A 27,209-nucleotide genomic window follows, 5' to 3' on the forward strand; every position below is an offset into this window, starting at 1 on the left:
ACAGCTTTGACAAACGCTGACCGATACCCAGAGAAAATGCCTGCTACCGCTCATCGTACAAATGTCAAGGAGTGTGTTCCAGCCAGACTTGTACTCATTACACAAAAAGAGTAATCGTTTACACTTACAATTACTTCATTAAAATTGATATTGATTAGAATTACTAATTACTGCCCCACGAGCGTAATTCAGGAATTTTTCAATAGAAATTGATTACTTCTACGTTACTGTCCACCGAACGTTTATTAACATTGCATGAATACAGTAAACAAGATGCTGGCCTGGCGATTTCAGTGCGACCTCTGCAGCCCTTTCTACGTTGCTTATCTGCGCTAACAATTGCAATTAAACATTTTGTTATTCATCGTTCCTCATTTTCGCATTGAATACATCAGTAGTGACGTTGAACTCTTGCTCGAGGAGGCAAAAGCAAGGGCAATACAGGCCAGGCAGGTAACCCAGTTCGCACAATCTGCGAGCTGGCGGGCTAGCGCGCTATTGTAACATACACAGATCTCGGGCAAGCCCACTTGTAACGTACACGGATCTTGAAAAAGACAAGCCCAGTTGTCGAAACGTTGGTTCCTGCTTTCACCTTGTTCTCGTTTTGCTCAATAAGGTAAGTGGTTACATGTAACTGGTTACTGAAAAAGTAGTGGAATTAAAGTGAGCGTTACCGAATAACCGATGTAATTGATAAGTATAAAATTACCAATAAAATGTAGTTGATTACGAGTAATTTATATAATTGTATATCGTTATGTAGAAGTCTGGTTCCAGCCCCGGCCTACTGATATTGTATTGTATTTGGAGAGCTGTTTAGAGTGAAAAAAAAAACCATGCGCATAGAATCAAACATCCCTACCGGGATTCGAACCCGGGACCTTTGGATTAGAAGTCCAACGCGCTATCCACTGCGCCACAGAGACAGGCTAACATCACCCGGCTTCATGACAGAAATGCGACGGGATTACGTTACAGCGACGTGAGAGCGACTTCTTTTTTGTTACGCTGCAATCCTTGCTGGGCACGACTGCAAGCTTAGTTTTGAAATGTGAAGTACATGTATTGAGTAGAAGGCTTAACATATACGAGCTTCTCTTGAACCTCCAAGTCGGACATTTGATCCCTGCAATATGCGTGTGCTTGCGTGCTTTGCAAAGAAAAACTGCGCTTATGGGGCGAATAAGGTGGCTTTTGTAATAGCTACTATGAAGGTGAACATAATCATTTTTCTCGTGTCTAAGAAATTGTCTTTTCGAAAGACGTGGTGCAGTAAAAGCCATGTGGCGAAGCGCACACAAAATCTTGTTACCTGATTTACCGACGGCAAGCCTACAACGCCGGCTTTAGGAACATTGTGCAATGTTTATATGGTGATATGATCCATAAAAATAATTTTCGGACAGACATTGTCTTTGCGCTTCTTAGTGTTTAGGATGAACGATGGCAGGTGATGTTCAAGAAACAACTTTTAGAAATATTAGGTTACCCTTAATGATGTCTGCTTCTACGTGTCCGAATAATGCCTGCAAGTGAATCTGATTTTTCTTTAAATTATGAGGTTTTACGTGCCAAAACCACGATCTGATTATGAGGCACGCAGTAGTGGGGGACTCCGGAAATTTTGACCTCCTGGGGTTCTTTAACGTTCACCTAAATTTAAGTACACGGGTGTTTTCGCATTTCGCCCCCATCGAAATGCGGCCGCCGTGGCCGGGATTCGATCCCGCGACCTTGTGCTCAGCAGCCCAACACCATAGCCACTGAGCAACCACGGTGGGTAAGTGAATCTGATGAAGGCAGATTAATGAAGCTAATTTAATTCGAGAAGAGCGTGCAATGCACTTGCGCTCGTTCAAATTATCATCATCATATTTATGTCAACTGCAGGACAGAAGGCATCTCCCAATGGTCTCCAGTTTTCCCAGTTTTGACACAGCTGACCCCATCTTATGCCTACAAATTTCATGCGGTTGGAGGACACTTCGCTTGTTTAATTGAGAGCAAAAAATACTTCAATAAATCTAGCCAACATCTGTATACAGTGGTTGTATTCATACAGGCCACACATATTTATTAAATTTAGGAGAATAGACACCATTATTTATTATAAAAATTGCGAAGAGTACTTCTCGTAACTGGAAGTTTTTGTCCTCGCCTGTTTGAGCTAAATTTCTTTTCCCGATCAATTCATTACTCTTATTTAATTTGTTATTCTATTCCTTTTGCAAGAGCAGAAACATCGTCATGGCGTTCTGCTGAGCAGTCGTATCTGATATCGCGTTTCGTTCTATGAATGTTCACGAGTGCGCGGACAATCACTATAAAAGTGGCAGCGCTCATTGTTTTTCTGCCTACAAAGTAAGATTTAAGTAGTGCTTATGCAGCAGTATATGGGATTTAGAATCAAATTGGGGTGAAGTGCATTCGGCAGGCATTACCAAATCCTGACAGGGAGATTACCAATGTCGTTGGAAAGAAAAGTGTACAATCATTGCATTTTACCAGTGCTAACATATGGACAGAAACTTGGAGGTTAAGAAAGAAGCTCTAGAACAAGTTAAGGACCGTACAGAGACCGATGGAACGAAAAATGTTAGCCCTAACGTCAAGAGACAGGAAGAGAGCGGTGTGGATGAGAGAGCAAACAGGGACAGCCGATATTCTACGTGACATTAGCAAGAAAAAATGGAGTTGGGCAGGCCATGTAATTCGTAGGATGGATAACCGGTGTACCATTAGAGTTACAGAATAGATACCAAGAGAAGGGAAGCGTAATCGAGAACGGCAGAAAACTAGGTGGGGTGATGAAGTTAGGAAATTTGCAGGCGCAAGTTTTAATCAACTAGCGCAAAACAGGGGTAATTGGAAATCGTAGGGGGAGGCCTTCGTCCTGCAGTGGAGATAAATATAGGCTGATGATGACGATGACGTGCCAACACCATGGTCTGATTATGGCGCACGCCGTAGTGGGGGAATCCGGAATAATTTGGACCACCTGCATGGGGTTCTTTAACGTGCACCTAAATCTAAGTACACGTGTGTTTTCGCATTTTGCCCCCATCGAAATGCAGCCGCCGTGGCCGGGATCGATCCCGTGACCTCGTGATTAGCAGCCCAACACCATAGCCACTGTGATACTGGCATGCTCCCAATTTCGAGATTTTGTTTCCCAAAGTGTGGGACGAAATACATGGGCGTTCCAGTTACTTTTGTGCTTCAATGTATAAAATGCAATTTTGGTAAAAAAGTAAGTCGAAGAACAGTGCATTTTTACGGCGAGTTTGATGGCGCATATCTCCTAACTGGTGTCATCCTGGAAATTCATTCAAAGTGGATACGCCTGACAAGCTCGCCGGCTACAATTCGTAAATTCCAATATGTGTGGTAAAGTTATTCGCTAAGAAGTTAATTAGTCAATTTTTTGTAAATAATTGAATATGTGTTTGCATTTCTCGTGCTACTAATGTCCGCCTCATCGAATAACCCAGCTACGTGATAAGAATTATGCCGCTTGCCACAGGCGATTTAAAAAAATTCCGTAAAACTTCATTTTGAACACCCGGTATATTTACATACATCCATATATATCATCATCAGCATATATATATATATATATATATATATATGCTAATGACGAAGATAGCACAAGCGTCGCTGTGGTTGCATGGCTCCTGAAGTGAGGAAGACAAAGACCAAAGGATCGGTGTCGCTGTTTTCCTCACTTCGCTGTTTACCGCTCCTCCACCAAATTATACGGGTGTATTTACGTTTGGCGGGAATCCCAGTCATGTTAGGTCCAGCGCAGAAAGCGCCTGCGCAGTTCCAGCCAAGCGAAAACGCGAGGAAAACAGCGACATCGACACCGCTCCTTTGGCCTTTGTCTTCAAGACTTCAGGAACCATGGAACCACAGTGACGCTTGTGCTGTCTGCGTCATTACAATATATATATATATATATATATTGTAACCAGCACCTCCACCAGTGTAACGACGTGGGATCGACGAGGACGCGGAGCAGCACCAACACAGACACCTTAGCAGTCGTCAACAAAACCGACAACGTTTTCGTCGTCTCCACGCTTAATCTAAAAACCCGCGCTACTTCAACATTGTCCCCACAGGCACGTACCCGCGGCAATATAGTTGTTCCAATACATATATATATATATAGAGAGCGAGAGAGAGAGAGAGATAACTAATACAGGCTCGCCAGCTCATTTTTGTTTCCTGGTAGGGAGCTGCCAATAATAGAGCTAAGTTGGTACCTAGCACCCGGCAAGCAATCAAACGCATCGAATTGTCCACCCACCCATATTAAGCTGCAGCCAGTTGTAATCATTCTGTCAAGTTACATGTGCGGAGTCAGGCGTAGCTAGTGTGTACCTTTGGCGCAGTGGATAGCGCGTTGGACTTCCAATCCAAAGGTCGAGGGTTCGACCCCCGGCAGGGGTGCTTTTTGTCTGAAGCTACGCTTTTATTTTTACTCTTATTCCTTGTCGTGTAATCCGAGATTTGCTTCCTTCTTGCTCTTATACGACGCCGTAAATTAAATGCGCTGCCACTTCCACGGCACATTTATCTTAGCGTAAGAACTTTTTGGCTAACAAATTGTGTACAAACAGAGCAGCTCAGAGAATTCCGCCCCTGGTGAATAAAATGTCCAGCCCTTGAGCAAAAATGCATGCGCGCTACTATTTCAGCCTCTACAAATGGCTGTGTAAAGTAAAAATAAACGCGTAGTGTCAGACAGAAACCATCCCTGCGGGGGGTCAAACCCGGGACCTTTGGATTAGAAGTCCAAGGCGCTATCCACTGCGCCACAGGGACACACAGGCATCCTGTGAGTCCGGACATGACTCCAGCTGACGTGCCTGTAATAGTTCTCTCTCTGTATATATATATATATATATATATATATATATATGTATATACCGTGCGTTTTGTTTAGAATGTCGAAAATTTTTCAACTGGCACGCCAATGCATTTCTCCGCAAAGTTCGGGTATAATGTCTCGAAACTGGTATCATCCTGTGAATTCGTTCCAAGTGGAGCCACCTTGCAAGCTCCTCGGCTAGAATCTGTAAGTTGCAATATGGCCAATAAGGTAATTAGTTAAAAACTTAATCAGTGGATATTTGTTGAGTAGTTGATTACGCATTTCAATTTTTTGTTTGCAAATAGTGTCCCCCTCTTTGGGTAGCCCAGCTCATGAACTAGAATTGTGCTATCTGCCACAGGCCACACATAAAAATTTTGAAAGTGTTCGCTGAAACACCCACTATACATGAGCGTGCGTGAGTGTGCGCGCTATACTGGTCGCCGCCCTATGAGGCCGCCCTATATGTGCGCAAATTACCGCAAGTAAACTAAGTGGATAATGAAAGTGGGAGCAACCTTTTTTTTCCCAATAACTTCTTTACTCTGATTAATTTGTTATGGTATTGCTTTTACAAGAACAGAAACGCCGTCATGGCGTTCTGCTCAGCAGTCGTATCTGATAATCGTGTTTCGTTCTATGAATGTTCACGAGTGCGCGGACATTCAGTGCAACAATTGTACAACTGATCGTCCTCATGCTTACAAAGTTATACTTAAATAGCCTTTATGCAGCTGTATTTGGAATATGACACACTATACTGGAAGTTGATAAGACCATGCTATCATGTCCAGAAGGATGCGGAACTATCCGATAAGTAAAGTGGCTGCGTTTGACTGTAATACAATTAATTTATTATTTTATGCAATCCCCGCAACCTTATAAAGGATTTTATGTTCGATTCATGAGCGCCGCCACGTTTGGCTGTTACACAAACAATTTCTTAATTTTACGAGAAGTTTAGTCACGTAACGTGGTCGTGAAAAGCTGAACGGATTTACTAAACTGCTTTGATGCTTGCGAATTGAATCTAGTACCGTAAACTTCGTTGTTAAAGACAGAAAACAGAAGCGTTATCAGCCCAATATGGCGGCACCTAAAGGCTACAGTAAAATCATCTATAGCTCGCACTACACCATGGTTAGCCGATGTTCCTTTCGTTATCCACTTAGTTTACTTGCAGTAATTTGCGCGCATATAGGGCGGCCTCATAGGGCGGCGACCAATATAGCGCGCACACTCACGCACGCTCATGTATAGAAGGTGTTTCAGCGAACACTTTCAAAAATTTTAAGTGTGGCCTGTGGCACATAGCACAATTGTAGTTCATGAACTGGGCTACCCAAAGAGGCGGACATTATTTGCAAAAAAAAATTTTAATGTATAATCAACTACTTAACAAATATCCACTGACTAAGCTTTTAACTAATTGCCTTATTGCCCATATTGCAATTTACATATTCTAGCCGAGGAGCTTGCAAGGCGGATCTACTTGGAACGAAATCGCAGGGTGATACCAGTTTCGAGATATGAATTTCCAAACTTTGCGGAGAAATGCAACGGCGTTCCAGTGTACATATTTTAGACATTCTAAACAAAACGTCCGATATATATATAAATAAATAATAATATATATATATATATATATATATATATATATATACAGGGTGTCCCAGCTATCACGCAGCACAATTTAACAAAAGAGGAGCGGCGTTACGCGAAGCAGACCTAGTGCGTATTGTTTGCAGTACTGTGAAGTAGCCGCCAGTATTTATTTTCGTTACTGAAATTTAATTAATTAATTGTAAATAATTATCTAGCTCGATAAGAACCGTCCTGATTATCAAAGAGTCAATGAGAAATTTGTAGAGCAACATGAAAAGCTCCCGATACAGCTTTCTGTTGCTCAATACGTTCTACGTAAAAGTGTGTTTTCCGAGCATGAAAGAAGCACTGGTGCCATGCTACGAGCGTGTGATGGCCAGGTTCATGGCTGCTTGCCTCAAAATAGTTGTACTTCTGTTGCTATCTTGAAGTGGCAGCACAGCATCATATAAACCAAAAAGGAGGATGGGCAGGCCCATAATAAAGGGCAGGCTCACGCGGACGTCTTTGGCACCCGTGTGAAACTCTCGTTACATTTTGGGATTTTCCTGCAGGCACTTCTTTAAATGTACAAAGGTTAGCACAAACCGGCTTCAAAAATGTTTTCTATTTTTTCTTGATTGAAGCTTTTGTTTCAATCGCTTTTTACTTGTATTGAGCACTGTTGCTACACGAAAGCTATTCACAGCGGCAGCATAAAGCGCGCGCAACGTGGAGACGCACTTTTTTTGTAGCGTCAGGCATGTTGCAAATTGTCTACGTATCAATTTCTCACGCCGTTGACTGAGTTATCATTTCTGATAATCAGCTGAGTAAGTACTTCTCGAGTTAGATAATTAACTACAATTATTTAAAAAATCTAAGTAACAAAAAAAAAATACTGGCGGCCAGTCCACTGTACTGGAAACAATACGCACTAGGTTTGCTTCGCGTAACGCCGTTCCTCTTTTTTTAAATCGTGCTACGTGATAGCTGGGACACCCTGTATATACAGAGAGGGGAGCGAAATGCGAAAACACCTGTGTACTTAGATTTAGGTGCACGTTAAAGAACCCCAGGTGGTCCAAATTTCCGGAGTCCCCCACTACGGCGTCCCTCATAATCAGATCGTGGTTTTGGCACGTAAAACCTCATAATTATACAGAGAGAGAGAACTATTACAGGCACGTTAGCTGGAGTCATGCCTGGAGCCACATGACGCCAGTGTGTCCCTGTGGCGCAGTGGATAGCGCGTTGGACTTCTAATCCAAAGGTCCCGGGTTCGAACCCCGGCAGGGATGGTATTTGTCTTACGCTAGGCGTTTATTTTTACTCTACACAGCCATTTGTAGAGGCTGAAATAGCGCGCATGCATTGTGCTCATGCACTGGACATATTAATCACCAGGGGTGGAATTCTCTGAGCTGCGCTGTTCGTACACATTTTGTTAGCCAAAACGTTATTACGCTAAGAAAAGGGTGCAGTGGAAGTGGCAGCGCATTTAATTTACGGCGTCGTATAAGAGCAAGAAGGAAGCAAAGCTCGGATTAGATGACAAAGAATGAAAGAAGCGCGGTCAGGTGATAGCAAGATCGCGCATTGTGCATCTCTAGTTGAGGCTATTTTCTTACTGCACGCCCCTATTCGACAGCTTCCTTTTCCGGGCGTCAGCTACAGCGCCGACAAGCGCAACCACGCTCACCCGTTCATCGCGCCGCCGTCGAAAGAATGGCCGTGAAAGTGTCACGCATACTTCTTATATCTCTGCAAGAGACAAGACTGATGGCCGCATGGTGACATATTTGGCGCAGAAAGAGACGCTCAGGTGGAGCAATTCTCGGCCAGGTCTCCAAGAATAACCCTACCAAAAGCATCGTCATCACCACCACCATGTTACAAAGCAACTAAATATATTTATTTTGATACTAATTATGTACACGGAAAAAAACACGCTGCATAATAAATTGCTCATTTGGCCTCAAAGCAAGTCCACCAGCACCCGTATTTTCATCCGTATGGTATGTGATTGCGCTGGACAAGGTTGGAGGTGCGGCTCTAATACCACGCAGAGGCTCGATACCTGCTCTCTTGGCAGCCTGTACCGTGCTGGTGAAAGATGTCGCCGAGCGCCAACCGACGACGAAACGCGCGCTCCCTTCGCATGGGACCCCTGTCGAGGGCACGGATAGGTATGAAAGCAGCCCTGAAATCGAAATGCAGATGGAAGCCGTCGCTACCAAAACTCCCAAAATTATAACGGAAACCTTCACTACGCAACATCCACACGTGCAAGTTTCGCTTCCTGTCACACTGTGACGTCGTATCACCGTTCATCGCTTCTTCTTGGCTTCTTCTCAGCTGATAAAACACGATGCTGCCGCAAACCATGACAAGAGTTTGTTTTGCAGGTTCAGGCGGCCGCATTCCGACAGAGAAGAAATGCCCAAAGGCGCACATACTTGAAATTTCAAGACCAATAATAAATCATAGGTTGGTGACGTCAAGACCTGGAGCCCCTGAGTAACACGTTAATTATAGCGGAAATGACACCACACAGACGTCAAGGCTAATCAGTCGACATCACCACTATGATCAGCGCCAACGTTTCGCTAAATTAACCGGCTTCATACGAATACAGGTTCAAGTGCAAGTCAAAATAATACACAGCACGGTACACATAACACATAATGGTTCATTTTCTAGCTGGTTTCGTATCAAATCGGCTCAAGTCATCGATCTTGCTACACTGACGCACTTTGTTCGGAGCCGTCACTGCCCATATCCCAGGTAGCACAAAAGGGATACATTATGTTTTTTTCACTGCTTATCCGAGACAAAAAAAATGCCCAAAATAAGACGCAAAATACAATCTCATACTCCAGAAAATGCTGTATATCTAGTCTAATGTACGGCTTGAATCCATTTTACAGAGGGTCTAAATCTAGTTTTAAGAACGTCGCAAAAAACCCTCTCTAGAAATGGGGTTTCCATATACCTGACGATTCTCCCCGAAACTGTTGTCAAAATCCGTTCTAAGACGCTTTCAAACTGCCGGGAAAATTCCACGTCAGTGTTCTGCTCTTCTTTCGGCGGCTCATATTTAATTTTTGTACAGTGATGACGGAAGAAGATAAGCGCGAGTAGCCGGCGATTGGAGTGGCGAAGCTACGACACAAGCCGCTGCAGCTAATGAGCAAGAGTTCCCGGCCGTTTCCCCTCTTCACACTCGAAGGTAGTTCGACCTAATAATTGTGATTTGGAAGTAATTATTTGGAATAAATTCGGACTTCGGCACCGGAAATTATGACAACGAGCCCAGCACTCTCGCTATCTGCATGCGCCAGCACAACTGCGTCACGTATCGCAATTTTGCTGCCCCGATCAATGCTCAGTTCCCTAACATTTGCCACAGTAAGTGCGAAAGGACGCTCTTGCACCGTAATAAGTAGATGCCGAAAGAGATATTGATGAAGTGTGGTTTTATTTTCGAATTCCCAACACTTACAGGTACACCAGTAAAATAACTATTTTACCACCAACAATGGCAAATGAACAGTCTTTCGCGCACACAGCAGATCGTAAATGTATAACAAGTTAAAAAGGACCCAAAATAATCATTGTAGTGAAAATTTATTGTAGTACGGTCTCGTAAACAACAACCAAGTAAAAACATACCTACAAGTTTTCACAGACACATGAAAGTTTTATCAATAACAAAGACCCTTGATAGCTTTTGAAACCCGTACACAACCGGTAGCATCAGGGGCAAAAACACACAACGTTTTTTTTAACCGCTTCTTCTGGACAATAAAAATGTCCAGAAGAAGACGCAGAGTAGAAGCTCATATACTCCAGAAGACGCCGTATATGTAGTCTAATGTGCGGCTTGAATCCATTTTACAGAGGGTCTAAATCTGGTTTTAAGAACGTCGCAAAAAACCCTCTCTAAAAATGGGGTTTCCATATTCCTGAATATTCTCCCCGAAACTGTGTCAAAATCCATTCTGAGACGTTTTCAAACTGCCGGGAAAAATCCAGTGCAGTGTTCTGCTCTTCTTTCGGCGGCTCATATTTAATTTTTGCGCAGTGATGACGGAAGAAGATCAGCGCGAGTAGCCGGCGATTGGAGCGGCCAAATTACGACACCGGGTGATGCAGCTAACATAAAGGGCAAAAACACAGGTTACTTAAAGAGGCAGATTTTTCAAATGTGAATAAAACCAAGAACTTAGGACAAGCCTTTTGAAGAATACATTACCAGGCGGAAAGCAAATGCAGGCTACAAAAATGACTCCCCACTTGTAATAAAATAATGTATTTTGAAAGAGCACTACAAACACAGAACTTTTTATGCATCCTTTCAAGTCACTAGAACCTGAAGGTACGTGTCAAACTTTTTTAATGGGCTCCATATGATTATGATTAACAAAAATGAGGCCTCTCGATTTCTCTTCTTCGTGTACATTATTTCTAGTTACATCTGGTTTCTCTGAAACGGAAAAGATTGAGCACACAAAAATATCTCGAGTGAATTTAGTACCGCCTTATAGTAGTAAGAAATACTACTATGAGGCAGGGCTATCAGCTATGTGGTTTTTCTTTGCTTTCCTTTTTCGTGTGTGTATCGGGTGTATTTGGTTTTGTAGGACAGTCCGAACGACACGTGCGACCTCGTGGTACGTTAAGTCTTTTCAGTCTCGAAATAGTAGGTTGGAAGTGTCAAGGATATTAGCCATTAGTGTTTTTAGCATGTGCGTATCTCTATCGTGAATATTGCTTTTGTAGTACAGTCAGAGCGTGGCCACGTGTTCGAACACGTGCGAACGTGTGTCATGAACTAAGTCTGCTCGACATTTATTGCAGATACTGAGTTACAAATTTCGTATAAATAAATGGTGGTACGTAAGGTTTTAGGTTGTGGGCTTAATGGCCTTTAATAGTAAGTGGTGCGGAAGGTTCGGTGATAGAGTTTAAGAAAGCCAAGTGCAACATATGGCAGGGGGGGGGGGGGAGGTCCCTCAAGGTAGACGAGGGGACCGATGAGAATAACATGGAAACTGAGCCAATCGACAGACACCGTGATGTCGTTGATAGGCTAAAGAAAATGGAGGATGTCCAGGATGAGCTTGTACGACGGATTCCAGAGCTGAGAAATGAACTAATTATGGAGTGTGATGCACGGGAGACAGTAGTAGAAAGACTCCGAGCAGCCGAGGAAAAAGTGAACAGGGCCGCCATTACGACTAATGGCGTTTTTCACTGGTCGATCTGGAGCGACCGCCGAAATCCTGGAGCGAGCGCTCGCAATTCACCAACCCTAATCTGCCAGTGGAGAGCAAAAATGCTCCGCGCTGGATCGTACCGGAACTTTGCGCGCACACGTCACAAAAATCGACTTCCGCTCTGCATGTTTCCATGGCCACCAAGATTGCCGTCCCCCAGCGAGCGGAAGTGACGTACCTTTCGTCCTATTTCCGCCCGAATCCGCGCCTCGGCAGCGGAGCAAGTGAGAGCGATCCGGCGCGGAGCGAGTTGATCCGAAACGACCAGTGAAAAGCGCGAACCCGCTCCAGCTCGACCAGTGAAATTCGGATTCGCAGCCGTGGAGCAAAAAATCCTGCTCCAGATCGACCAGTGAAAAACGCCATAACTACCTCAAGGGAAAAAACGAAATCAGGAAAGAAACAATTTATGATAACTCAAAGGGAAGCTCCTTACTTTTCGAAGCGAGATCAGGATGCCTTAGAACGCGTAGTTATAAAAAATTAAATTATGGGATTTTACGTGCCAAAACCACGATCTGATTACGAGGCACGCATAGTTATAAAACAAGTTACACCAAGGATGAACACGCATGTGCTTCCTGCGGTAAAGCTAGGGAAACAATGGACCATGTTTTATTGGAATATGAAGAAATCTACCCAGTTGCCAGTCTAGGCTCCCCTGACCTCCTTGAAGACCTTGGGTTCAGACATAGCGTACAGAAAGTAAACATGTCCGCTATAGAGATTAGTAAGAGAAGGTTGGAGGTTTGGTGGCAGAAAAGGTATGCAGACCTCAAACAACGGAAACGCACAGAAACAGAGTTCCCAGTAATGGTCCAAAAAGTTTGATGCTTGGAATTCTTTGTAGTGTGTTTTCTCAGAAATAAAGGTAGGACATTAGGCAAAATAATAACAAGAGCTTGGTGGCGCAAACTACCACCCCATTTTAAAGGGCATGCTCATAGCATCCATCCATTCATCAAATCAGTGAAGATTGGTGGAAGGAAAGTAGGGAAACGACAAACAACGTAGGCGTACAAAAACAAAGTTACGAAGAGAGGTTGAGAAAGTTTGTTGCAATGAATTATCTGTTTTTTATTATTTTTTAAGATAGCACACTACGGAAAATAATAAGAGGTTAGTGGCGACACCACCTCACCGTTCCAAAGGGGGACGCTCCACGCATCCATGCATCCATCATTTTTCAACACACAAGTATGGAACTCTGTATAGAATGAACTCTATGGTGCAATCGCCACGAGGGTCTATAAAAATGAAGAAACCTTTCGACAAAACGAAAATATGGAGCTCGAACAGCCACAGTAATAAGTGATGTTCGTTTTGAACGCGAATTTGTGGCTTTTTCCCATTTCTGTTTACTGGGGAGGGAGAAATAATTTCTGGGGGAGCTAGGACACGGTGTCAGAGGTTTCCAGTACGGCTTCACGGTCGCAGGCGGGAGGAAGAACAAAAAGGCAGCTTCCGAGCGATTCATGGTCAGGCTGCCGTATTGCTCTTTGAATTCCGCTTCTCACTGTTATTGACATGTACTTATTCTTTTTATAGGGATATCAATTACATGGACACTGCAGGCGCATTTCTGCCATCACCGTCATCGTCACCGTGAGGTTTCGTAATAAGTCCACAGGCGATAAAATCGTCGCCGCGCGCCGTACGCTGTATGTGTGAGTGAAAGCATGCGACGGTGAGCCGGCAATCGCGGCTCGCGCAAGCAAAGGCTGGAAGCGAGAAGGAAGTGTTATGGCACGTACACACTAGCGGCAAAACGCGCGCGGCGCGCCGCCGGCGGCAAGACGCGCGCCGCGAAAACAGCCGCGAAACAGGTTTTTCTTGCGCGGCAGAGATCGCTCCTGGACCGATTTTTTGCGGTTTGCCGCGTGCCGCGGATGAAGGAGACCAATCAGAGCGGCCCGCTTCCGTGACGTGCGCGCGGGAAACTGGTGCCATGCGGACCCGCACGACCGCTCGTTTCGTACTCGTGTCCGGTGTAGCCGGGAACTGGTTTCGCGCTACCGTCTGCACGTGTCAGCACCCGGACGGAGCTAACGGATAGTTCGAGAAGGGGCGACGAGTCTAGTCTGTCACGTGATTGCCGCAGCGGCGCGCCGCCGGTTGGTGCGGCCGCCCTGCCGCAGCTGCGTTTTGCCGCCGGCGGCGCGCCGCGCGCGTTTTGCGTAGGATGCCTCGAGGCCAGCGCCGCCGTGAACGGCGGCGCTGGCATCGAGGCACCCTAGTTTTGCGCTAGTGTGTACGTGCCATTAGTCTTCCAGCACGCACAACCACGGCCGGACTCGACTCCACCCTCCGCGCTCCCTTACGGCCTTTGCAATGATGGATGCTGCCGCCTGTCGCCGCAACTCTGTGGTGGCGCTGTTAGCTCACCGTTAGCTGTTAGCTGTTAGCTCACCACATGGACGATTTAGACGGATATACTGATTACAACGGCTCTCTAGTGCTGGATTTGTGTGATGAACAGAACCTTATAGTAGTTAACAGGGAGAATAAGTGTCATGGACAGGTAACGTGGCAATGCGGAAACAGGCAGTCATGTATCGACTACGCCTTAGTCTCAGAAATGGTCTACGAACAACTGGACCAAATGATAATAGACGAAAATGGAAAAAATAGCCTGGGAAGCGATCATAGACGTTTAGCATTAAAGTTTGGGAGAGATACCAGCTCAGAACATGAACCAATAGCCTCAGAGTTTTTAAAAATGAATGACGAGCAAATAACAGAGATCGCAAACAACATAGAGAAGAAAATTGAGGCTTTTCCTACAGCAGTCTGGGAATATAAGGAACTGGTGGAGGTTATGCAGCATGAAATAAGGCGGACACGGCAATACAATTGTTGGATTGGAAAGAGGAAACCACGTAAGTGGTGGAACAAGGAAATTAAACAAGCTATAGAAGAGCGTAAAGAGGCATCTAGGGTTCATCGAGAAGCCAAAAAGTTGGGATTACAAGAAGAAGAGGTGCTCCTTAGATGGAATACATACCGAGAAAAGAAAAGGGTTGCGAGTGAGCTCGTGCAAGAGAAAATTAAATGCGCAAGTGAACGTTGGGTGCATAACATTCACAAAAGAGACAAAGGCGCCCCAAAAAGATTCTGGAACCATATAAAAGCACTCGGAGCTCCAACTAGAAACTCGCAAACGGCTATAAGGGATGAAGACGGTAACATCTATGAAGGCGATGATGCGCTGCGGTACATCACAGACGTTATCAGGCATAACTTCGGGACGAGAAAAAGCGTAGTTCAGACAACAGATCCAGCAACAACAGAGAGGCCTGAGAGATCAAAATTCAGCATAGAAAGCTTTTATTGGAAAAAGGCAGCAGAAAATGTCCCTAACAACACGGCAGCAGGACCCGATGAAATCCCAATACAGCTAATCAAAAACCTCGGTCCAAAAAGCAAGGCACTGCTGACTAATGCCATAGAGCAAGTGATTAGAACAAAGAATATTCCCATTGGATGGCGTGAAAGCAAGATGAATCTTATCTACAAAGGCAAAGGAGATAAGGAAAAGACGAGCTCGTACAGGCCAGTTACAGTAACGTCGGTGATATATAGAATGGCAATGCAAGCCATAAAATTAGAACTGTCGAAGTGGGTGGAGGAAAACGGTGTATTGGGGGAACTACAGAATGGGTTCAGGCCAGGCAGACGCTTAGAAGACAATATGTTTGTACTAACTGAGTGCATAGAGATTTCAATAGCTCAGAAAAGACCTTTATGTATAGCATTTCTAGATATTAAAGGAGCTTATGACAACGTAGACAGGGAATTGTTGTGGGATATTCTTCAATACGAAGGCATAGATGACGATTTCGTGGAGCTGCTGAGGGAGATATATCGAGACAACCAAGTACAAGTGGCATGGGAAGGCCGAAAAGGAAATGAAATGGTGGGAATTCACCAAGGATTGAAGCAAGGATGCCCTCTGTCACCATTGTTGTTCACGCTTTACGTCAAGGGCATAGAAAGACGACTGGAAAACAGCGAATTAGGTTTTGATTTATCCTACATGCGTAATGGACAAATGGTGCAACAGAAGATCCCTGGACTGATGTACGCAGACGACATTGTGCTACTAGCGGACAATAAAAAAGATTTACAGATACTTGCGAATATCTGTGGGAACGCAGCGACAAATCTAGGCCTTAAGTTTAGCACAGAGAAATCAGGGATTATGATCTTTAATGAGCACACGAGTAACTTCGTGGTGTCAATTCAACAGCAAGTAATACCCATAGTGAAGCAATATAAGTACCTCGGCGTACACATAAACGAAGGAAAGAATTACTCAAGCAACCACCAAGATAATCTGAAAATAAAGGGGAAGCGGAATGCAGCATTAATGAAACACAGAGCACTGTGGGGCCACAATAAGTATGAGGTGGTGCGTGGAATCTGGAAAGGAGTAATGGTGCCAGCGCTAACATTCGCAAATGCCATTATATGCTTAAAATCGGATATATTGGCGGGTTTGGAAGTTAACCAAAGATCAGTAGGCCGGTTGGCTTTGGGAGCACACGGTAATACGACAAATGAGGCAGTGCATGGAGACATGGGTTGGGCCTCTTTTGAAGTCAGAGAAGCACAAAGCAAAATTAGTTTTGAAGAAAGGCTCAGGAACATGGATGAAAATAAATGGGCGGCTAAAGTGCACAAGTATCTCTACATGAAAAACGTGGACACAGAATGGAGGAAGAGGTCAAGGAAGTTGGCAACCAAGTACAGGATAATCGAAACTGTAAATAGACAACCAGGGGTCATCAGAAAGAAAGTGAGAGAAATAGAGACCGTGAATTGGATGCAAAGAATGGAAACGAAAAGGACAATGGAGATTTACAAGAATGAGAAGAAAGAAATTAGAAGGGAAAATCTGTACGATAACACAAAGGGCAGTGCCTTGCTATTTGAGGCTCGAGCCGGTTGCCTAAGGACGAAAACATATCGGAACAAATATTCGGAATTAGATGAGACATGTGTATGCTGCAGTAAAGATCCAGAGACCACTCAGCACATCCTAATGGAATGCGACGGGATCCACCCAGCGAGAACCGTAGGTAACGTGCAACTCCCAGAAGCGCTTGGGTTTAAAGTGGAAGGAAACATAAACAGATCAGCCGTAGAGATCAGCAAGAGACGATTAGAGTACTGGTGGAAAAAAAGTAGGGAAAAGATGGATGCGACCTGATCTCTTAAAATCATAGGCAGCGGTACAAGGTAAATTTTTGAAAAAGAAAAATAATGATAGGTATACAAAAATGCAAGATAAAGAACATGTATAGTATACCTGATTAAACCAAGCAGGCTAGGTGACTATTTGTCGCCGCCCCGTTTCAAAGGGGATGCCAATAAATCATCATCATCATCATCATCACCGCCTCCGCAAAGCGCGTTCACAGATGCGCTCCGGCACCAGCAAGTGTGCAATTCCGGCTGTCAGGCGCAAGTTATCTCGAATTTTAAAGCCTAATCTGTATTCAGTAATCAGTAATTTATAATCAGTAGTCAACACCATAGCCTCATACCATGTGAATAAACGGCTTACAGCCTCTGTTTGAAGCCGCACGCCTGTAGCAGACGACGCTCGAAAGATTAAAGGGGAAGGTTAAGCCAGCATCCACAAATATTGAATACAAATGTCGTTACTTAGGAAAAATGATTATCTCAGTACATGCACTTCAATTTATAAGAGAGGTGCAAATACTGCGAGGCTACAACAAATATAAAAATTTTACAGGTACAAACTATTTATTTCCTGATCAATACAGTGTACTCTTGTACATTTTGGTGCCAACAACCTTCACATCACGTACCCAATAAAGCCTAAAATATTTTCTGGGTGGCTTATGCACATAAGCAACTGGCTTTTCATTTCTTTCGTTAATTTTTGTGTGATTTACTAAAAGTAGTCGGACAAATTTGTCAGCAATCACACCAGCTGTGCGCCTGGCGTGACAATTGCCAACATCTGGGCAGTTCAAGATGCGCGATTGTTCATGGTAGAGTGCAAGGAGAAGTTGCAGCACTTCATGCACTTTTATTCGCGGAAAGTGCTTCGCAGCCGTTTCAAAGAAAGCCACAATGTTGTCCAAAAGTGCCAAAACCATGCGATTTTGGTGAAGCGTACACTTCGCCGGCAGTGTCAACAGGTCAGATTTTTGAGCGTGATCATAACCTTTTGACGAAAGGAAGCGCCAAATCTAACACTCTCTGACGACTTCTTCTGAATAACAAGGTCGTTTACTGCCATAGACTTGTATCTGGTGACGGAGAAAAACAGCCTTTCTCTCACGTTTCTGGGAATCGCCAACGATCTTTTTGACGGCAATATAGTGTTTGTAGTCGTTGACCTCTTTCATCTTTTCTTTCTCTATAGAGAACTTTCTCAGTAGCCCCCCACCCTTCGAGCGCTGGTAGGCAACTTGAGCCCGAAGCCTTTTCATCATGACCAGATAGTGACTAGCTAGGTAAGCGTGGTTACGGGTGGTTTGTGTTGAAGCACTTTGTCTCTCCTCGGTTACCTCCTCCCTGGCACCAAAATATTAATGAGCAGGCAACAGCGACTCTGCTTTTCGCTTTGATGAATTCCCAGGAGCTGGGGGGTCACGACACGCAGGGTCCTTAAGCGGTCTCTTTGCAGCTGGCATTATGTAGGACGGATAGAGTTCGAAGATGGTCGGTACAGTTCCCACAAGCAACTTCCGTATTCGCCATCCGGGAACATAATCACTCTCATTGAAGTGTTTGCTACACACTACAGTTTACCGTTGATGAGGACTTGTCGTGATGACGAGATTTTCACGGGAAATGTTTTTTCGCCACTTAGAACACAGTTCCGCATCGCTAGGAAATTGGTGCAATGAAAAAACACCCGGCGTCTTCCCCTGTTGAGATTTGCAAAATGGCACACAACAGTACACCATGAATACAGCTGATCGCGTTTGAGGCAGAAGGAAGGAACGACGCTTTCACGCTTGCAACGATTCCGCGGTGAAAGCTCACGCATTCAGCTGCAAAACCTGGCACACAGTAGGTAGCACACGAGGGATCGGCGACATAGACATGCTGCTTCAGACGCCGCCGTCAAGAACAGAAGTGGTGAAGTAATTGCGCCCACAAAAGCAGACCAAGCAGACCACACTCATGTCGTGGGCATCAGCGGACAATTCTAACGAACGTTGTGCGCACAAGAATCTCACCAGTCGGGACACCAGCATAGAACAAAGATCAAACTTGACAGCATTTACTGAAGAAAATGGCAGCAGCAAAACCAAGCCCGCGCAAGTTCGTATGGGTGTTCTGTGCCCGCGCTACGGTGACTACCCGCGCGACCCTTCGCTCCCACGGACACGGTGAGGTGGTAGCGACCTCTTGCGGCGAGCCATCGAGCAGCTCGTCAGAAAAAATTACATTGACTCCCGTCGCGTTGCAAAGGCCGTAAGGGAGCGCGGAGGAGAGTCGAGTCCGGCCGTGGCACAACACTCCGGAGGGAGGGCGGGCAGGTATAGAGGCCGCGCTTTTTTTTTTTTTGCGGCTGCTCCCGCCGATCCGGAAGGCTTCGGGGGGAGGAAGGGTGGGCGCGTTCTGCGCCGCGAGCGCCCACTGGCGCGTCTTTATCTTGAAGGTCTACTTGAAAGCCATTTGCGGCGGGGGAAGAATCCGCCCTCCCTATGTCCATTTGTTTTCGCGGCTAAGATCGCGTTGATGCGAGCGCCGTCACGAAGCTCGATTCACTAGATGCTGGGGCTGCGCTGAACCAGTCCAGCTTGACACCATGCTTGTCAAATTAGTGCCTATCTTTACAAGTTTACACGGCCGATAAAACTACTATCCTCAATTTGTAAGCTGTCCACGAATTTGCAATCGCAATCGATGCTTCCCCTGTCGGGCGAAACGGCGACTTTTCTTTTTTTTTTACTGCGAACCTTTTTCTTCTTCTTTTTTTTTGGGGGGGTGGGGTTTTACGTGCCAAAACCAGTTCTGATTATGAGGCACGCCATAGTGGAGGGCTCCGGATTAATTTTGACCACCTGGGGTTCTTTAACGTGCACTACAACGCAAGCACACAGGCGTTTTTGCATTCCGCCTCCATCGAAATGCAGCCGCCGCGGCGGGGATACGAACCTTTTTGCAACGCTAAAAATTAAGAAAGCACATGCGGACCACCATCTACGCACTCAAATTAATAAATTGCATGGATTGTTCGAAATATATTTATGGGATGAATAAAAGAGCAATTGCACCAGCCGTGGTTGCTTAGTGGCTATGGTGTTGGGCTGCTAAGCACGAGGCCGCGGACGAGATGATGGCGGGATGGAGTCCCGGCCACGGCGGCCGCATTTCGATGGGGGCGAAATGCGAAAACACCCGTTAAACAACCCCAGTTGCTCGCTAAACAACCCCAAATGGTCGAAGGTTTTCAGAGTCACCCAATACGGCCTACCTCACAATCAGACCATGGTTTTGGCGTGTAAAACCTCATATATTATTATTTAGAGTAATCGTAAAAATATTAAAAAGTAATCGTTAATTACAAAATATTGCAATTGAATATGACTAATTCAATCACATGTAGTTAGTTACGTGCAAGGCTGCATGGCTCCAGCAAAGGCTTGCTCATACGTATTTTGCTGTATTTAAAGAGCAGTTTCGAGTAAAAAACAACGCGCGTAGCATCATCCATCCCAGCCTGGATTCGAACCCGGGACATTTGGATTAGAAGACCAACGCGCTATCCACTGTGCTACAGGGACACTTTCATTACTTCATTGCATGGAGTTAGGAGCCGTGTCATGCGAACATTAATTACGTTAAGACGCACATGAACAAGAAATGCACACATGCTGGGCAGTCCACTCAAAGTTCAAAAATCGGGCAAACAAACACATGCGTCCAAATACGAAATCCACTCAGGCACGGGATCAAAGGTTCCCAGGACATTGCCCACAGGACAGGCTAAACCCTGCCGGTTTCATACTACAAATGCGATGGAATTGTGTTGCATTGACATGACAGCCAGTTGTGTTTTGAGACGCTGCAAACCTTGCTACGCCATTCAGGAGGCACGACTGCTAGCTTGATTTTAAACTTTTAGTATGATTAGGACGGACTTTTAGTACGTCCTACTTTTAGTACGACTAGGACGGACCGGAAAACCTCATTACGACGATCTTCAACGTGGATCAATCAGCATGCACTGCCGCCGGTTGCGGCGAATGTGCAACACCAGCTTACGAACACTGGTTGGACAGCGACCTTATCGTCTGGCTACAAAAACCGGGGACAGTCACTGGCACAGTGGGGCGTGGAACCGGCACTGCGAAAGCGATGCCCTTCACGTGGTTATTGCTGCTTTTGCAGGTCAGTGGAATACTGTCTACACAAAGTTCTGGAGGCAACTGGAAATCTGCCGCCCTTTTTCGCAAGGACGGACCGGAAAACCTCACCACGACGATCTTCAACGTGGATCAATCAGCATGCACTGCCGCCGGTTGCGGCGAATGTGCAACACCAGCTTACGAACACTGGTTGGACAGCGACCTTATCGTCTGGCTACAAAAACCGGGGACATTCACTGGCACAGTGGGGCGTGGAACCGGCACTGCGAAAGCGATGCCCTTCACGTGGTTACTGCTGCTTTTGCAGGTCAGTGGAATACTGTCTACACAAAGTTCTGGAGGCAACTGGAAATCTGCTGCCTTTTTTCGCAAGGACGGACCGGAAAACCTCACCACGACGATCTTCAACGTGGATCAATCAGCATGCACTGCCGCCGGTTGCGGCGAATGTGCAACACCAGCTTACGAACACTGGTTGGACAGCGACCTTATCGTCTGGCTACAAAAACCGGGGACATTCACTGGCACAGTGGGGCGTGAAACCGGCACTGCGAAAGCGATGCCCTTCACGTGGTTATTGCTGCTTTTGCAGGTCAGTGGAATACTGTCTACACAAAGTTCTGGAGGCAACTGGAAATCTGCTGCCTTTTTTCGCAAGGACGGACCGGAAAACCTCACCACGACGATCTTCAACGTGGATCAATCAGCATGCACTGCCGCCGGTTGCGGCGAATGTGCAACACCAGCTTACGAACACTGGTTGGACAGCGACCTTATCGTCTGGCTACAAAAACCGGGGACAGTCACTGGCACAGTGGGGCGTGGAACCGGCACTGCGAAAGCGATGCCCTTCACGTGGTTATTGCTGCTTTTGCAGGTCAGTGGAATACTGTCTACACAAAGTTCTGGAGGCAACTGGAAATCTGCTGCCTTTTTTCGCAAGGACGGACCGGAAAACCTCACCACGACGATCTTCAACGTGGATCAATCAGCATGCACTGCCGCCGGTTGCGGCGAATGTGCAACACCAGCTTACGAACACTGGTTGGACAGCGACCTTATCGTCTGGCTACAAAAACCGGGGACATTCACTGGCACAGTGGGGCGTGGAACCGGCACTGCGAAAGCGATGCCCTTCACGTGGTTACTGCTGCTTTTGCAGGTCAGTGGAATACTGTCTACACAAAGTTCTGGAGGCAACTGGAAATCTGCTGCCTTTTTTCGCAAGGACGGACCGGAAAACCTCACCACGACGATCTTCAACGTGGATCAATCAGCATGCACTGCCGCCGGTTGCGGCGAATGTGCAACACCAGCTTACGAACACTGGTTGGACAGCGACCTTATCGTCTGGCTACAAAAACCGGGGACAGTCACTGGCACAGTGGGGCGTGGAACCGGCACTGCGAAAGCGATGCCCTTCACGTGGTTATTGCTGCTTTTGCAGGTCAGTGGAATACTGTCTACACAAAGTTCTGGAGGCAACTGGAAATCTGCTGCCTTTTTTCGCAAGGACGGACCGGAAAACCTCACCACGACGATCTTCAACGTGGATCAATCAGCATGCACTGCCGCCGGTTGCGGCGAATGTGCAACACCAGCTTACGAACACTGGTTGGACTGCGACCTTATCGTCTGGCTACAAAAACCGGGGACAGTCACTGGCACAGTGGGGCGTGGAACCGGCACTGCGAAAGCGATGCCCTTCACGTGGTTATTGCTGCTTTTGCAGGTTAGTAATTTCAACTTTTCATCTCGCTCTTTCCTCTATGTCTTGCCGGTTCCACGCCCAATACTGTTTGAATGTGTGTTGTAGAATTCTAGACCTGAAAGAATGTCGCGTCATCCCTCGAGTTTTCGCTTGCTTCGACGTTTCTCATTTTATTTTTTGTTGCTTTTCGTGAGTGGTGACGTCGAACTAAATCCTGGACCCTTGTTTGAGGCGTCACTTACTCAGCTTCTGGAAGGCCAAAGAGCAATTACGGCAAAGCTTACAGCTATCGAGGAAGCGCAGACACAGCAGACGCTTACCATAAGTGACCTCAGTTCCCGAATCCAGTCTTTAGAATCAAAGTTTCAATGTCTTGATGAATTAACGGCCTCAGTCCGAGAATGCAAAAATGAAAATGAAAGACAACAACAGGTACTGCAGTCACTTCTGTCAAAAATTGACGAACTCGAGAACCGCAGCCGACGCTGCAATCTCCTTTTTTACGGAATGGACGACAAGAAGGCTCACGAGTCTAGTGAAGAATCCGAAGGTCATGTTCGCAATGTTTGTCAGAGTAAACTGGGAATACAGTCTGTTTCTATCGAACGGGCTCATAGACTTGGAAAGTTTCAGCCAGGAAAATGCCGTCCTTTGATTGCTAAGTTCACCCTGTTTAAAGAAAAGCAACAGATTCTGAGCAACGCTAAAAAACTTAAGGGAAGTAACATCAGCGTTTCGGAGGACTTTTCTAAAACAGTAAGGATGAAACGAAAATTTTTATGGGAATATGCGAAGTCCCGCAAGGAAGAAAGCGATAAAGTGAGCCTTCGATATGATACTCTGATCATGAATGGGCAGAAGTATATGTATGACGATGGCGTGAAACAAGTAGTACCGCTGGCTTGACCATCCCAAGTAAATGATGCACGTCTTTCCTTTCTTCTGGTCAACTGCAGAAGTATTAAAAATAAGGTAGATGATTTGAATTGTTTGATTGAAACAGTCAAGCCAACTGTTATCTTGGGGACTGAGTCGTGGTTAGATGACGACATTGCTGATAATGAAGTGTTTTCTGACGGTTTCACCGCCTATAGAAAGGACAGAAATTATCACGGTGGAGGTGTGTTCATTTTAGTAGATAGCAGTCTTTCGTCAAGCACGGTCAACGTTGACGTAGGCGCTCATGAGGCAGTGTTCTGCAGGCTGATACTACCTAATAACAAAGTGTTGCTAGTGGGAAGTTTTTACCGGACACCGGGCTCCTCCGTGAGCGCATTGTTACAGCTTACGAAAGTACTTGAAACGCTGCAGACAGACACGTTACTAATCGGTGGTGACTTTAACTTGCCTTCCCTAGACTGGCACCAGCAGCCTAATATTGTCACCACAGCGGAAAGCTGTAGTCAAGAAATGAAAAACTTAATCGACCTTTTTGCGCTTCACCAAATGGTGTTGGAACCAACACGTGGAGAAAATATTTTAGATTTAATACTGACAAATCAACCTGAACTAGTTTTCTCCAGTGTTGTCGTACCTGGTATAAGCGATCACAGTGCCGTGGTGTGCGAGATGCATATTAGTTACGCAAAAGTAGTAACTGGTCCTAATAGGCGGATTTTCAACTTTGAGAAGGCTAATGTGGCTGAGATTAACGGGGCCTTAGATTCCTATCTAACAGTTTTTGAAACACAAGCTGAGACTGAAAGTGCAGCTCACCTGTGGACATTATTTAAACAAAAATCGTGGAACTAAAGCATCAGTTTGTTCCTTCCTGGGTGTTAACCCCAAGGCGCGCTAAAAGTAAACCTTGGTTTACAAAACTGTTGTACAGACTAACACAGAAAAGGCAGAGATGCTATCGCAATTTTCGAGAGTTACCTACAGAAGAGAATAAAATAAAATTGCAGAACATAACATGCGAAGTGAAAGTTGCGACTCGTAATGCAAAGGATTGTTACTCCGGATCTATGCATTTTAGATTAAAACAAAATCCCAAAGAGTTTTGGAAGCATGTTAAAAGAAATGGTAAGGACAAGGTAGCTGTTCCGTCGTTGGTCGTTGGTGGTAACACGGTACATGACGACATTGCCAAGGCCGAAAATTTTAATCAATACTTCAGCTCTGTCTTTACCCCAGTGGTCAGAATTGATGGGAAGACATAGGACCCTCGAAGCGAAATAGGCGAGATGGATCACATTAACTTTTCCGCGCGTGGTATTGAGGTGTTGTTGCTGGGATTAAATGCGTCAAAGGCTTGTGGCCCCGACGGCTTGCCAAACAGACTTCTCCAACTCTGTGCAACATCAGTCGCGCCATATTCAAAGATAATTTATGACAAATCTCTAGAACAGTCCTGTCTTCCGGTCGAGTGGAAAGTTGGGAGCGTTGTGCCGATCTATAAGTCAGGCGCACGCAGTGAAGTAGCGAATTACCGGCCAGTGTCCTTGACATGTGTTTCTTTCAAGATATTAGAGCATATTTTGTATACTACAGTTGTAGCGCATATTAATAAACATTGTTTGTTTAATCCAGCTCAGCACGGGTTTCGGAAAGGCCTTTCCTGCGTTACACAATTAACAGAATTTACACACGACATAGCAGAATCCCTCGATCATCGACTCTCAGTAGACTGTGCTTTCTTGGACTTCCAGAAGGCATTTGACACTGTACCTCATGCTTCCTTAATTGAAAAACTTGGAGCTTATAATATACATCCGCAGGTTATATCTTGGATAAGATCATATCTCACATCACGAAAGCAGTTTGTCATTGTTAACGGGGCTCAATCTCAGATCGCGAGTGTCACGTCCGGTGTACCTCAAGGATCTGTGCTGGGACCACTGTTATTTCTATTATATATAAATGATATAACTGATGGTATCCGGTCTCAGATGCGTTTATTTGCCGATGACTGCGTGCTATACAGGGAAGTAAAATGCATTGATGATGTTGCTGTTCTCCAACAAGATCTAGAAAAAATCAACGAGTGGTGTTAAATGGCATATGAAGTTAAATGCAAAAAAACTGTGTACATGACATTTACCAGAAAAAAATATCCACACACGAGCAGTTATAATCTGAACAGCGTACCTTTAAAACAAGTATCAGATTACAAATACCTAGGTGTTTATTTTACATCTTCGCTAAGGTGGCAGAGACACGTTGATTACGTTGCAGCCAAAGCTGGGAAAGTGTTGGGCTTTTTGCGTCGCAATGGCAAAACTTTTCCCGTACCTACTAAAGAATTATTGTACAAAACCAATGTTAGACCACTGCTTGAATATGCCTGCACAGTCTGGGATCCCCCAGCAAAGCGAGATATTGATAAATTGGAAAGCATTCAAAACTTGGCTGCTCGGTTTGTGTCAGGAAATTACTGCAGGACTATTGGGGCGGAAAGTATAAAGGAAACACTGAATTGGGAGCATTTAGATAATCGTCGACGTAAGATGCGATTGAAATTCTTTCATGCTGTTTACCATGGTCGTGTCGGGATTGAAAATACAAAATATTTGCTTGCACCTCACTATGTCTCAGACAGAGTTGATCATATGTTCAAGGTACGGGAAATCGCATGCAAGACTGATTTATTTCGATTGTCTTTTTTTCCTAGAACAATCCGCGAATGGAACCAATTGCCGTCAAACATTGCCTCTGTTATGTCTAATGATGTTTTCTTTTCTATGTTAGCATAACCGCGTTCAAGTTTGTTTCAATGACATCTGTAATTTTGTGACTGATTGTGATTAGTGGTTATTTTTATTAGTTGTGTGACTGACACTGTATGTATTTTTTTATCTTTTTATGTATATCCTCCCCCACTGTAATGCCTGTTAAGGCGCTGTGGGTAATAAAATAAATAAATAAAATAAATACTATTGATCCCTGCAATATGAGTGTGCTTGCGTGCTTCGCAAGGAAGTTACACTGTGCTAATGCGTCGAATCAGGTGGCTTTTGCCACAGCAAGTATGCCGATAGACAATTTTTTTTTCTTTTTTTCCGTTACACGAGACGTTGTGCAGTAAAAGCCATGTGGCGAAGAAGACAGAAAAAAGTTAGCGTAGCTTGCACTAATGGCGCAACACTAAAGAAACAGCGGAGCTGATCGGCACCTAGCACTACTAAGTCATCCGCAGCATTTTCCGGAATGTATTAATTATTCATCGATTATCGATCAGACATTAATTGGCTATCGCAAGGTATAGGCCACGTAACTGGGCTAGGCTAAGCACTACCAAGTCAGCCGAGACAATTTCAGGAATTTATTGATTATTGATCAATTCTCGATTGCTTATCCATTGGCTATCGATTGGCCATAGCAAGGTATCGCCGAAGGCTTGAAAAAGCTTAAACGAACCTGCAGTCACCACCAGTACTCGCCCACTT

The 27,209-nt window shown here is 45.1% G+C and overlaps 5 non-coding genes across 5 annotated transcripts; 2 read left to right on the forward strand and 3 right to left on the reverse strand.

Moving 5' to 3' along the window:
• Positions 1-856: 856 nt before the first annotated feature.
• Positions 857-929, reverse strand: Trnar-ucu (transfer RNA arginine (anticodon UCU)). The gene has a single exon. It is a non-coding gene; the product is annotated as a tRNA-Arg (tRNA).
• A 3,456-nt stretch (positions 930-4,385) lies between these two features.
• Positions 4,386-4,460, forward strand: Trnag-ucc (transfer RNA glycine (anticodon UCC)). Its single transcript has one exon. It is a non-coding gene; the product is annotated as a tRNA-Gly (tRNA).
• A 300-nt stretch (positions 4,461-4,760) lies between these two features.
• Positions 4,761-4,833, reverse strand: Trnar-ucu (transfer RNA arginine (anticodon UCU)). The gene has a single exon. It is a non-coding gene; the product is annotated as a tRNA-Arg (tRNA).
• Positions 4,834-7,694: 2,861 nt separating this feature from the next.
• On the forward strand, positions 7,695-7,767 carry Trnar-ucu (transfer RNA arginine (anticodon UCU)). The gene has a single exon. It is a non-coding gene; the product is annotated as a tRNA-Arg (tRNA).
• A 12,685-nt stretch (positions 7,768-20,452) lies between these two features.
• Positions 20,453-20,525, reverse strand: Trnar-ucu (transfer RNA arginine (anticodon UCU)). Its single transcript has one exon. It is a non-coding gene; the product is annotated as a tRNA-Arg (tRNA).
• Positions 20,526-27,209: the final 6,684 nt, after the last annotated feature.

The sequence above is a fragment of the Dermacentor silvarum genome, chromosome 1, assembly GCF_013339745.2.
Source record: "Dermacentor silvarum isolate Dsil-2018 chromosome 1, BIME_Dsil_1.4, whole genome shotgun sequence".
Lineage (NCBI taxonomy): Eukaryota > Metazoa > Arthropoda > Arachnida > Ixodida > Ixodidae > Dermacentor > Dermacentor silvarum.